Here is a 12458-nt window from a genome sequence, read left to right as displayed (position 1 = left end):
ATGTCATGTCATGTCATGTCATATCAACATAGATTATACCCTGAATTTCAGTAAGATTGCTCTGAGATTCATGTCCATGGTGTAAATTAACCATGCCTAAGGTCTGTGTTTAATTTAACTTTCAGAGAATACGCTGGTGATGTTGCTGGCAAATGTGATTTTTAGCCTGTAATAATTTCTCATTAGAGATCTGTAACAAAATCCCTTCTTGAACTGTCATAAGTAGTGGAGGAAAAAAATCAGGTCTACAGTTTACAGCTCTTTTTTAGGTGAGGAGGAAATAGAACTGCTGCCCAAACCAGGAACAGCATCCATTTCAGATCTGCTATGAGACAGCCAGAAATACCTGTCTTGCAGATACGGTGTCTAAAGGCTTTATCTGTGCAAAATGGGAGAAAATAAAAGAGAAACGTTTTTTCTCCTCATCTGAAGTGCAGTTGGGACCCCCAGCTCATAGATCCAGTCTCTCTTACTGCCTGTCTGTCCTTCCAGCTAATGAGAAATGATTCAGTATACAGTATTTTGGGGGATAATAGCTGTTGGGAAAGGCTACGCCTTTTGCAGACCTTTCTAATGGACAGGGGTTTTATTAATTAGGACCATAGTCTTTCATGAGTCAGAAGTCACTCACTGGCATAGGAAAGGGCAATGCTGTGTTCTAAAACCAAATTCCATAAAAGAGACAGATTGGCTGACATATATGTATTTCTCTCCCCTTGGCTTCCTGGGCTGAGCTGATGTTTATAACATTGACACTCCTGTGGATCTCCAAGTAATTAAAAATACTGAAGGGTGGAGGTGCCTGTTCTCACGTGTACAGAAAAGACTCAGCAGAGCTCTTCCAAGCTATGCTGAAGAAACAAAAAGCATTTATGTGAAGAGGTCGAAGTTGGAAGAAGGCAGCCTTGGTTTCTCCTATTTTCCTGACACTTTGGTAATATTTTGGAGCAGACAAGGCAGTTGAAAGATTAAGAATTCATCTTTTTTGTCTTGGTTTTACTGATGCAAAACCAGAGTAAGTGAATTTAATTCAGTTATTCTAGATAGACAAGGCTAACTGGACTCGAAAAGGTGTTTGTCACTAATTCTTCTGCCCATGCAGAGGCACTTGCAAGACTGGCACCCTCCGATAAGTCTGGCTAGGGCTGCACTTTGCCTGACCTAATCCATGGGTTTAGCTCCTCCATTCATTGCGGTACTGGTGAAGTATGGCCATCGTTTAGACGTCAGACATTGTAACTTCTGTGACCTAATGCTGCTCCAGTCAGATGCAGATGAGCTCTTATCAGCCCTCATGACAGTCACTGTGTTCCATAAAGCTGCAGATTCTGCTTTGACTTTTGAGTAGCTTGGGTAGCATCTGTCCTTGCTGCTTAATTTTGGAAAATCCTCAGCTTAAATTCTCTGTGTTGGACAGAAAGATAGAGGTCATGTGCTGGTACACACATACAGGCTAACAGAGCCTGTGTTAACTGGATTTCTTGAAGAGGAATCTGCCTGTAGTCTGGGCTGAACCTCCCTCAAGTCTACAGGGAGAATGGAAGGATGGCCCTCACGTGTGTGAGGAACATTCCCCGCTGCTGCCTGTCTCTTCTGCATGATGCCACTTTCACTGGGCCCTTTTCAGTCCCAGCTCTCTCTCACAGCATCCCACATGCCTAGCATTAGCACTTTGAGCACATTGTGCTTGCAAACACCTGTTGAACCATGGCAGGCCCACATGTGACCAGCAAGAGCTAAATGCACCATTTCTGCTGCCACGTGTCCTGGGACTGTGGCTTCGCTCTGTAGCCCAAGGCCAAACCCACTCTTTCCCCCATCATCTCTCTGCATCCTATCCCATCTCATCATGTCTTTTCATGCCAAAAATGTGTTTGCAGGTGGAGCCCACCTATCTCTTGTTATTTCTGGCTCCTGGGAATCTGCTGCTCACACTTGTCTGAAATTAGAGTTGCGCTGGGTCTTACTTGTGCTTATAACCACTGCCTATACTGCCTAACTCTGCCTGGGAATCACAGGAAGATTACTGGAGTTAAAGGGCAGTTTGTTAGCTAAAGGGTAGTTTGTTAGACAGTTTGTGCTTCAGTTCCCAACTGTATTTAGAAGATTTGTGAACACACACATGTATTTTGGGCAATTTCAAAGCTTAAATACAGACTGGACGTCTCTTTATTGCAGGTTTTATCTTTGCATCTCCCAGAGAGTGGCTCCTGATTTCTATAGCATGAGTTCACACTTGTGTAAGCCTCATCTGTCATTTTTCCACCAGCCATCCCCATGTTTCCTGCAGAGGACAACTGTCTCCTATCTGGTGCGGTGCGTCAAGCCGATCACACAGTATGCCCATGTCTGTGCCTCTGACTCAGAGCATACACCCACGTTTGGCATCTGCAGCGCCTTTCATCTGAAAACTCGGAGCGTTTTTCAAAGGTTTGCAAATTAAACTTGACAACACCTTTGCAAAATAGGTCTGGGTTGCTAACCCCATATAGCAATTAGGGAAACTGAGGCAGAGATTCTGGAACAGACTGAAAACTTTCAGCAAAAATGGGATTTTTCTGGTTACGTAGCCCCTTTTACTTCCTCATTCTCTTTATTTTTCATTATTGTGACCCCTCTAAATCCTTGATATTTATTTTATTTATATTCCGTGATGCTTTTGTTCCTGTTTTGAACTTCATTTTTTAACTTGTATATCCAGGTTTGATAGCTTATTGTTCATGTTAAAGGGTTTTCACTCTGCAGTGTGCTGGACAAAGATTTCCCCAGGATGGTGAAAGTGAAAAAACTGGGTCCATTTCAAACTAAATAGAACAGAAACAGTTAAGCCAACCCTGGGGCACTCCTTTAGCCAGGCTCCAGAGCGGAGTTTCAAACACCAATGACTGGTGAAGTCATGGAGAGTCATAGAGAATTAGATCAACCAGCCCATGATTCACTGGCCCTGGTTCTCACAAGAACTCCAGCCAAACTAGGAGTGGGGAACCTGTCTGCTAATTGTGTGCTCTACCCAGTAATCCACCCTCCCTTTCACATCCTACATAGCTTGAGTCCTTTCTCATTTCCTATACCTGTATATAAAACAAGTCTAGAGCTCGGAAAATGTAATGCTGGCTATTCCTGCTACAAGAAAGCAGGAAATCAATCCATCAAGCATGTAGACACCATTGAGCAATGACCATGCATCAACCAGCTCCCACTGTAACAGCAGAGCAGGCAGAACGAGTTCAAGACTTCATCTTACCTTCACGCCTATCAGATTCAGTCAGCCAGGCATCCAGAAAGATCAGCAAAGTTGTCCCAGTTTAGAACACAGAGGGAAAAATCAACAGTGCTGCAAGACACACAGACACTCTCCAAGTTGTGATTTATATGAAATAGAGTGAATTTATTCAGATATTTGTGCTCCCCACCTCCATGTGATAATCAGCTCTGTGTTTCAGAGTAGGTGCTGAAGGGAGGGAGAACCGAACCAGGAGGATCCAGTCATTTAGGGGATGCATTTTCATGGTTGGGACAATGTTGAAGTGAGAGCTCAGTGAAGATGGTCAGGACCTGGGTTCAGACACAAGGACTTGGATTTTTAGAGTAATGTGAGCATCTGAGTAGCTGCTCCAGGGCACTAGGGCAGGCCGAACACAAGCTTCCCAGGGCTTAAATCAGGCCTGCAGGCTATGAGCTGGACCATGGGGAATCTTAATTATTGGAACAAGTTACAGGCAGGGTATAAAAGCCTGTTGTGTAAGAACGATACTCAGCAAGCGTGCAGAGGGAGGATGATTCACCAAAGGAGTGAGAGGGCGTGTGATGGGACAAGGGCAATAACTGGAGGATATGTGCTGCCTGGGGGAGGACCCATTTCTAGTGGTTATGCTGAGTCTTCAACTTCGCAAAGGCTGAAGGGGATAATGACTACTCAGCATTAAATTCATGTGGAGGACAGGAAAGGGAATACCAGCAAAAGAAGGGATCTATTTGAATTAAAGGACAGCATTAGTGTAAGATCAAATAAGGTGAATTTGTTCATTTAAAAATAGAGGCTAGAAATTAGAAGACAGTTTGTAGACATCACAGGAGCAGAGTTCAGGGATGGCCTTTGAAACACAGTCTCAGGCACCAGGATCCAAACTGTATTCAAGATGTACTTGCTGCAGTCATCCACACGTTGCATAACAGGGTACGGATGATACTGTATGCTTTCAATGTGCTTACAAGACTTGTTGCACTATGTTCATATTATTTTTAATTAATTAATTAAGCCTGTGTTTCAAGGCTTCTGCTGGTTGCCTGTAGAGGCCAGGAAGGATTTTTTTCTTCTCTTCTGATGATTAACTTGGTTTCTGTGTCGTTGCTTTTCAGTGTTTGTTTTCTTTTCCACCTCCTTTTCATGCACTGAAGATCGGCATAACCTGAGATGGGGAAGTTGGGTGGAGCTGGCTGCACCTCTCAGGCGTACTCAGTACTAAAACACAATCTCCAAATCTGGGATCAGGAAGGAATATTCCTTAGTTAGATTGGCAAGGTCCACTGCAGCTTTTTTTACCTTTTGCTGTAGGATGGCATATTCTCTTTTGGCTTCCTTGCAGTGTGGACACTGCTGGTTTTCAAGTCAGCCTCAGTAGCTGTGCAGATGTGATTTTGTGGATGTTTTCACATGCAAACTTAGGAGATCACAATTCTGTTCTCTGTTCTGCACCAGCCTCTTCATAACTTCTCTGAAGTGCTCTGAGATCTTCAGGAGCAAAGCATACTAGAAGAGATAGGCATTACTAGCATAAAATTGACAGTTCATATAATGGATCTGTTAGAGCAAGTCCAGAGGAGGCCACAAAGATGATCCAAGGGCTGGAGTATCTCCCATACAAGGACAGGCGGAGAGAGTTGGGGTTGTTCAGCCTGGAGAAGAGAAGGCTGTAAGGAGACCTTAGAGCAGCTTCTGGTACGGAAAGGGGCTCCAGGAAAGCTGGGGAGGGGCTCTTGATCAGGGATTGCGGAGAGGAGGTGGGGGGGGGCTGTTTTGAGCTGAAAGAGGGGAAATTGAGATGAGATCTTAGGAAGAAATGTTTTGCTGCGAGGGTGGGGAGGCCCTGGCCCAGGTTGCCCAGAGCAGGGGTGGCTGCCCCATCCCTGGAGGGGTTCAAGGCCAGGTTGGATGGGGCTTGGAGCCCCTGATCCAGTGGGAGGTGTCCCTGCCCATGGCAGGGGGTGGAACTGGATGGGCTTTGAGGTCCTTTCCAACCCAAACCACTCTATGATTCTATGATATAATCTTATGGTTTGGGGACTCTAGAAGAAGTAGTAAAACATTCCCTCTTTTGCAGCTGTCAGAAATGAATTTATTGAAATCTGGACAGCTGCAACGGATTGTACTCTTCCAGAAAAAGATTTGATCCTGGGCTACAGGTGGTAGCATGGGTCTACAGCCCCCGGGATCTCTTTGTGATGATGTTCTTTTTAATCTGATGCTTGGAAATTACAACTTTTACCATGATGTGCTATTGTCCCCAGCAGCAGGAATTACTTGATTAGGTCTAGTTCTCTGTGCCTTTGCATCTCAGCAAAAATATCCTCTGCATCAAACTCTGCAAGGCAGGGGAATGCCACCTCCTCTCTCATGCCTCAGGAAACTAAAGCCTGCCAAAGCTGAAAAACCTTGTTTTTTCAGCAAGCCAAAGGCAGAGACTGGAAGTCCCCAAAGAGAAACCTTTTTGTCTCTGCTCCTTTACTTAAAAACTTGCTTCCTCTCTAGATCCTGTTTTGCTGATCTGTGACATATGTGAGGTTGAGGAGGCTTCTTGCACAGGGGGAAAGTCTGCTAGGACTTAGTCTGGAGTCTTAGACTGGGAGAGAGGTGCTGTGGCATGGAGACCTGGCTGGGAAAGGGTTGAGAGCACCGCTGGTAAGAGTTTTATTTGTGGTTGGGAAGACTTGACAAGTTCACATTGTGTGCTGTAGGCAGGCTTAATGTTGCACGGCTGAGTGCAGAGGCTCTGTGCTAATGGAGCTGGACAAAGCTCTGCATTTGGTGATAGATCATAAAAGGTGGTTATAAAGATGCTCTTCCTTAGCCTCCTTCTCTGCAATCCCACGGTTCCCCGGCTTCCTGCTCCAAGCCTCTGTGATCCCACAGGTTGGTAGCTGTTCCCCAGCTTCCCTCTCAGTGCAGAGTCTTTGCCTTCACCAGACAAAAGTTCCAGCTCCCGGAAAATCTCTGGGAGTGAAAGCAAGGGAAGCTGGTGGGACAGGTGTGACTCATGGTACTGAGCCTGGAGGAGGCAGGTGGAGAGAAAGAGGGGAAAACATGGATGAATGAAGAAGGGCAAAATAAGGACAGGCAAGAAAGAAGGAAAAGGACAGCAAGCTATTAATAATCTCCCTGACAAGAACTACCCTGAAATCCCCTGTATTTGGCAATATCAAGCCAAGCTTTCCTCCAGGCAGTGGCTGTTTCTTCTAGGGGTAGCATGAAGAGCATGGAGGAGCACTTCTTGCCCTGGCCTGCCCTGGAGACAGAAACTGTCCCTCCCGAGGTGTTCAGCTCTATGTGGCCACTGAGTAGCCTCACACAGTGGGAAGGGGAGCAGGATGGGGCAACCTCTGCCCCCCGAGCACTGCAGATGGGACAGAGGAGCGGGTAGACACTTTCGACCCTTACACTGTGTTTGTTCATGGTGCCATGCCAAGTGCTGGTGAGGGGCTGTGGGTGACAGCAAGCTTGTGGACTTGTGGGATCAGGTCTCGCCCTGGCCAGCATCTTTGTCACTAGGAGGAAGTGCTGTCTCCTCTAGATCTTTCTCAGCCTCTTGAAAAAGCCTCAGTGTCTCTGAGTTGGCACTCTCTGTGGAAGGAAGCCTCCTGAGATGAGCCCTCCTGCATGGAAGAGGGACAAGGAGCCATCACCTACCCAGGGCAGTAGGACTGGTCTGAGCAGTCCCATGGTTGTGGAAAACCCTAGCAGGCAAGGTCTCATCTGCCTGTGGCTTCTGCTCTGTGTGGAAACATTGGTTGGAGGTTTTGCCAGCATAAAGGCTGCTGCTCCATCATGCCAAGGGACAGCTCAGCACTTGAGGAGCTGCAGCCTGACCTTGCTGGTCTTCCCTGCCCAGTGGGGAGGCTTTAGGGGAGGCAGTGGGTGGGCCCCAGTCTGTGTCATTGTTGGGTTCCTGGAAATCAGAGCACAGGATGGGGGGAAGCCTGAGGAATGAGGCCACTGTAAGCTCAGCTCTTGTGTCTGGTTGTTCAGAGGAATTCTTATTCTGAAAAGCCCTAGGGAAGTTAATTGGGAAAACATGTTGAAACAAGGATGCTTATTCACTCTGTGACTTAGCAAGACAAATATCCAGCATGTGTGTGTGTATGTGTGTGTGTGGTTCTTGATTTACTCCCCTATTCCCTGCCCCTATAAATACAGAAGGGAAAAAAATAGGACAGCAAAAGAAAAATGAGATGGAGGTGAGACAAAGGAAAGGGAAAACACTGGGAAAAGAAGGGAAACTGAGGAAAAAATTGGAGCAAGAAACAAAAGAGCGATCAGAACAAAGAAATAGGGATCGTAGATAAGAGAGTGAACCTGGGGCCTGAGCCTCCCTTACTCACTGCCTTAAATACAGGGCAACCTGAGCGAAGCCGAGGCAGGGCGAGCGTCAGGACCAGACCTCGAGGAAGGTTAGAATCCACCACTCTTACTCACCAGGAGCAGCTCTGCTGCTTGACTTGCATGGACTTGCTTGTCCCTGGTCAGCATTATCCCTTTGCAGCTGAATCCCACCCTCTGGTTTTAGGGTGGTGGCAACAGCCTGGGAAAAAGCTGTGTCATGACATCCCCTTCTCCAGGAGAAAACAACAGGATCAGCAAACTGCAGGGAAGGCCAGCAAGGCTGCATTTCTCCAGGCAGCAACACAGTGACTGTATTTTTGTTGCTAGCATTCCCATGGAGATGGGAGCAGGCAGTCCTTGACACAGGTTGTCTCCCTAGATCTCTTCTCCGCTCCTGTCAGGGGCCACTCAGTGTTTGGGGCTTGGGAAGGGATTTGCCGTTCAGTGGAAGCATGTGGACACTGGTCCTGGCTTGCACAATGGGAGGGAAGTTTGGCATCCAAGGAGAGCAGTGGCTGATGGAAAATGTCTGATGTTTGCCTTGGAAAGGATCTGGGGACAGGCTGATCATGGTAGCTCTTACGTCACTGGCACTGAGCTCACAGTTCTTTGGCACCTGTTTACACCTTCTTCCAAGCCCTACTTTAAATGGCAGGAGCTCATACTTCACTTCTGATCCTGCTATCCCAGCTCTCTGTCCTAGCTCCTGCCTCTCGCCACATGCATCCTGAGTCCAAAGGGTCACCTCCTCCCCAAATCCAGCTCATAGCCTCCTCGTAACCAGCCCACGTTTTCCTGTGAACTACACTGGGGCCTCTTTGTTTCACTCTTACATGATCTGGTGGTAGAAAAAGCTGTTCCACTCTCCACCTATGCCCAGCAAAAGAAACCTCTGAAGGCTTCTCTAGCTCAAGTAACCCCTGCAGCAGGACCTAACTCAAAGTCAGAGGAGAGAATGGGCTTCTTGGTGACACAGGAATGGCCACCCACTGCTGCATCCTTGCCCACAGATTCCTGCCTGTCCATCCTGTCCTCTCACCTACCTCCCCAGGGCAGGGCTTTCTGTGTGGCTACCATGTGGAGCTCTACCCCAGGCTTGGTGGTAGCTCTGTCACTGCGGTAGCGGCTGTCTGTGGTGAGTTAAATGCCCATAATAAGGTGCAGGGTTAGCAGACTTGACAGTGGCAGCAGCGGCAAGGGGCACAGCCTCAGGCCAGGCATCTGCCACCCTCCCTGCATGCCAGCCAGCACTATCACTATGACTGCCTGATGGCCAGTCAGATCGGAGAACTCTTCTGCAGCTGCATGTGAGCTTTGGAAAGTGCCCAGCACCCAGAGAGCCCAAAAGCTCCTGCATTCCTGCCTCCCCACCTCACTACCTCCCGGCAGAGACTGCTTTTGCAGCAGCGAGCTAGGATTTGTCCTCCTTGTTGGTGGTAGAGTTGTGAAAGAGGATAAAATAATGGGGGAGATTCCCAGGCAGCTCTGAGCCCTATGCTGGCGCTGCAACTCTGTGGGCCACAGGAATGCCAGGGAGTGGAGAAGGGATGTTGCTTATTGTGCATGGGCAGGGAACACCTGGAGCTTGGGCAACTCAGGGAGCCATCCCTGCTGCTCTGCTTGGCTCCACGCATGCACTAGCTGCTGGCCTTTATTACATTAATTGCATTTAAGTTTGAGGCTCCGTCAAGTCCAAACACAGCCTAATGGAGCGTCATAGGTCTGCCTGGCACTCAGGAAGGAAAGCCAAGGGGGTGGAGGAAGATTGGGTGAGAAAGGTGCAGGCTTGGGGGAGCTGCAGCTCTCTTCTGGTACAGGGAAGGGCGCACTTGCCCTTGCCTCGCACTCTCTGCCTCTCTTCCTGAGCCCGGGCAGCAATGATCTTGCCTTCTGAGATGGCTGGAACTCACTTTTGGGGTGATTTCCCCCTGCCAGGGGACATAGAGGCACCCAGGGCCACCTCTGCCACCGCAGGAGCAAGAGGTACTTGCTTGTACTTCTCCTGGAGGTCCTGGCCCCAGGGCAGCAGGAAAGGATGAGAGCCAATGTGTGGGCACACATGAAGGACATTTTCAGTCTCACTGAAGAGCAGCTGACATCATCTCTCACCTGCAGGGCTTTAGCGTGCAGCTTTCCCTGGACTTGGTGTTCATATCTTGCCCACGCAGCAAGAGAAAATGAAACAGTGATCAGTGAGATCCCTCCCAGGATGCCTTTAGTGACATTTTTATAGAGCAGCCTAGTGGTGCATGGACGGCAGTAGGCTGCTATAGCAGCCTCACTGACCACCCATATCTTCCCTCCCATGTAGCGCATCTTCAAGCCTCCCCCAGCATCCTCTAGCCTGCCCCAGCTCCCCTTATCCTGCCCATCCCTGTGCACTGTACCATACTGGGGAGAAGTGGAAATCCATCTTGGGACTACACAGGAGGTCCTTACTCCTCCTCACTGACCTTCTGCTCCCATATGCCCACACATGTAGCATTCAAATAATTTCCCATAAAGCCTGCTTGTGTGAAGACAGAATCGTAGAATGGTTTGGGTTGGAAGGGACCTCAAAGCCCATCCAGTTCCACTCCCTGTCATGGGCAGGGACACCTTCCAAGGGATCAGGGGCTCCAAGCCCCATCCAACCTGGTCTTGAACCCCTCCAGGGATGGAGCAGCCACCCCTGCTCTGGGCAACCTGGGCCAGGGCCTCCCCACCCTCACAGCAAACCATTTCTTCCCAAGATCTCATCTCAATCTCCCCTCTTTCAGCTGAAAACCATTTCCCCTCGTCCTATCCCTGCCATCCCTGATCAAGAGCCCCTCCCCAGCTTCCCTGGAGCCCCTTTCACTACTGGAAGTGTGAGGACATGGTCTAGGAGGATGCCATAGGCGCTGAAGCCCGCTTTCCCCCTCCATACTATAGGACTATGCGATTTCCCTGGATATGGGGCTTGTGTGCAAGCACTAAAAATGAGGAGAGGAGCTCCTGGCAGCCCTTGGCCCTGCTGCTCCCACCCCAGGTGTGCGATGGGGTGAGCATCTCCAGGGCTGCTACTCCCGCCCCAGGTCAGAGATGGCGTGAGCACCTGTCCACTCTGTTCCAGCAGGCAGGCTGCCCTGGGCAAGTGTCCCCGGGCCGGCTTGTCAGCCACTAGGTGTCCTCCGTGGCCCACTCACGGATGGCAGGAACCCCGTAGGGAAAGGGGCCTCCAAAAATATGGGGAATGATGGAAAATCCCTCTTGGACAGGACGCACCTGTCCTGGCACAGTTCCAGTCCCAGCATGGGTCTGAGTGAGTGCCTGGGGCTGAGCAGGGATAAGGGATGTGATCTCAAGCCCATGTCTTCGGTAGTAGGATGGATTTCTGGACCTGCCCAGGGTCACATCCTGAAGGGACACGTCCACCCATCCCTGGTGTCCCTGGAGATGTTGATGGGAGAGAGAAAGAAGAGCCTTCTCCATGCCTGTGCCGAGGACAGGGCTGGAGCATTACTAGGTTTAATCCTTCTGGCTTTTCTGTGCTCTGCTAGAAAGGTAAATTCCTGCCAGTGAAATGCAGCCAGCCCCGAGGAGCAAGCAAGGAGCTGAGCCAGGCCCCAAAACACCAGCAGCAGCGACGACGACCTGTCTGTGTTGGAGCCAGCCTCTTCTCGCGCTGATCCCCTGGTCCATGCCTGTCCTTCAGGGTCCCACGTGGGCCTGGTGGGGTGAGTGCCAAACTATCCTATGATTCTATGGTTAATTTTCAGCTGGTACTCAGGGCTCCTGGGGAGGGTTGGCAGTACTCCCCACTGGAATGTCCCAGACGCTCAGAAGGGATAGTTGGGTTTACAGCAAGGAAAACACCTCAGCTTCCTTCCTGGAGGGGGGTCAACCATGATCCTGGAAATCCCAGCTCTCCCAGCCCTGCTTTTCTGTCCTAGAAAGACCTTCTCCCTAAACAGCTTGAAATAAATGCTCAAGACAAGACTAAATGCTGTTGCCTCTGTAGGGTGCCAGCAGGGTATTTCCCATATGCCTTGCAGAATGCTGCTAGTGGCTTCCCCATCAGCATATTCCCCCCTCATTCCAGTCAGCCGGTTCCTGCACTATCTTATCAGCCTGCTCATTATACTCTCAGAAACACAGTGTAAACATCTCCAGCAAACTGCTCTTGATGACAATTTCCTTGCCAAATAAGCCACTTCCCGTCTTGAGTGATGGTTACGCGAGAAGATTTTTGTAGCTGCTGCTGTTTGAACAAACGAGAAGTAAATACAGCTCCCTTCCTGGGAGCACACATGTGCACCTGCGCTGCAGAGTTTTATCACAGGGAGAGGCAGGAAGGTGTCTGTGGGAACTGCTCATTAAAATACTGGCAGCTCATCACTACTGCTTTGTTCAGTTTCTAACCTGGAATTTGGCTGAGGGAGGAGGAGAACGCTGTCAGAAGCTGCCAAGGGAACTTTTATAGTCCAGGATGTCAGACAGTTGGGTTTTACATCTTATTCCAAAAGATGGCACCTCTGCTGGCACAGCATCTTTCATCAAGCGCATCAGGGTATCGACATTGTGTTGGGAAGAAATTTGTTGTAGTGGGAAGACAAAATTGCAATGCTGCTGCTGGGCAGCAGTCAAAAAGCACAGAGGTGCTGTGCTAAGCAGCAGAATAACTACAGCGCACTCGCCAGCTTCAGCCCCTGCCTGTCTCTGCTTTCATTACCTGCTGCTGTGGGATTTTGAGCAGTCCCTGGGCTGCTCTGCTTCACAACAGGTATTGCAGCTGGATGCTGACAGGCTGGGACCTGTTTGGGTTTTCAAGAGCTTCCTGTGCTCTTCAGCATTTTAGCTCAAGCACTAAGAAAGCTCTTTCAGCTTTCCCTGATGTTTA

The sequence above is a fragment of the Phaenicophaeus curvirostris genome, chromosome 25, assembly GCF_032191515.1.
Source record: "Phaenicophaeus curvirostris isolate KB17595 chromosome 25, BPBGC_Pcur_1.0, whole genome shotgun sequence".
Lineage (NCBI taxonomy): Eukaryota > Metazoa > Chordata > Aves > Cuculiformes > Cuculidae > Phaenicophaeus > Phaenicophaeus curvirostris.
Note: the sequence above shows the minus strand (reverse complement) of the source record.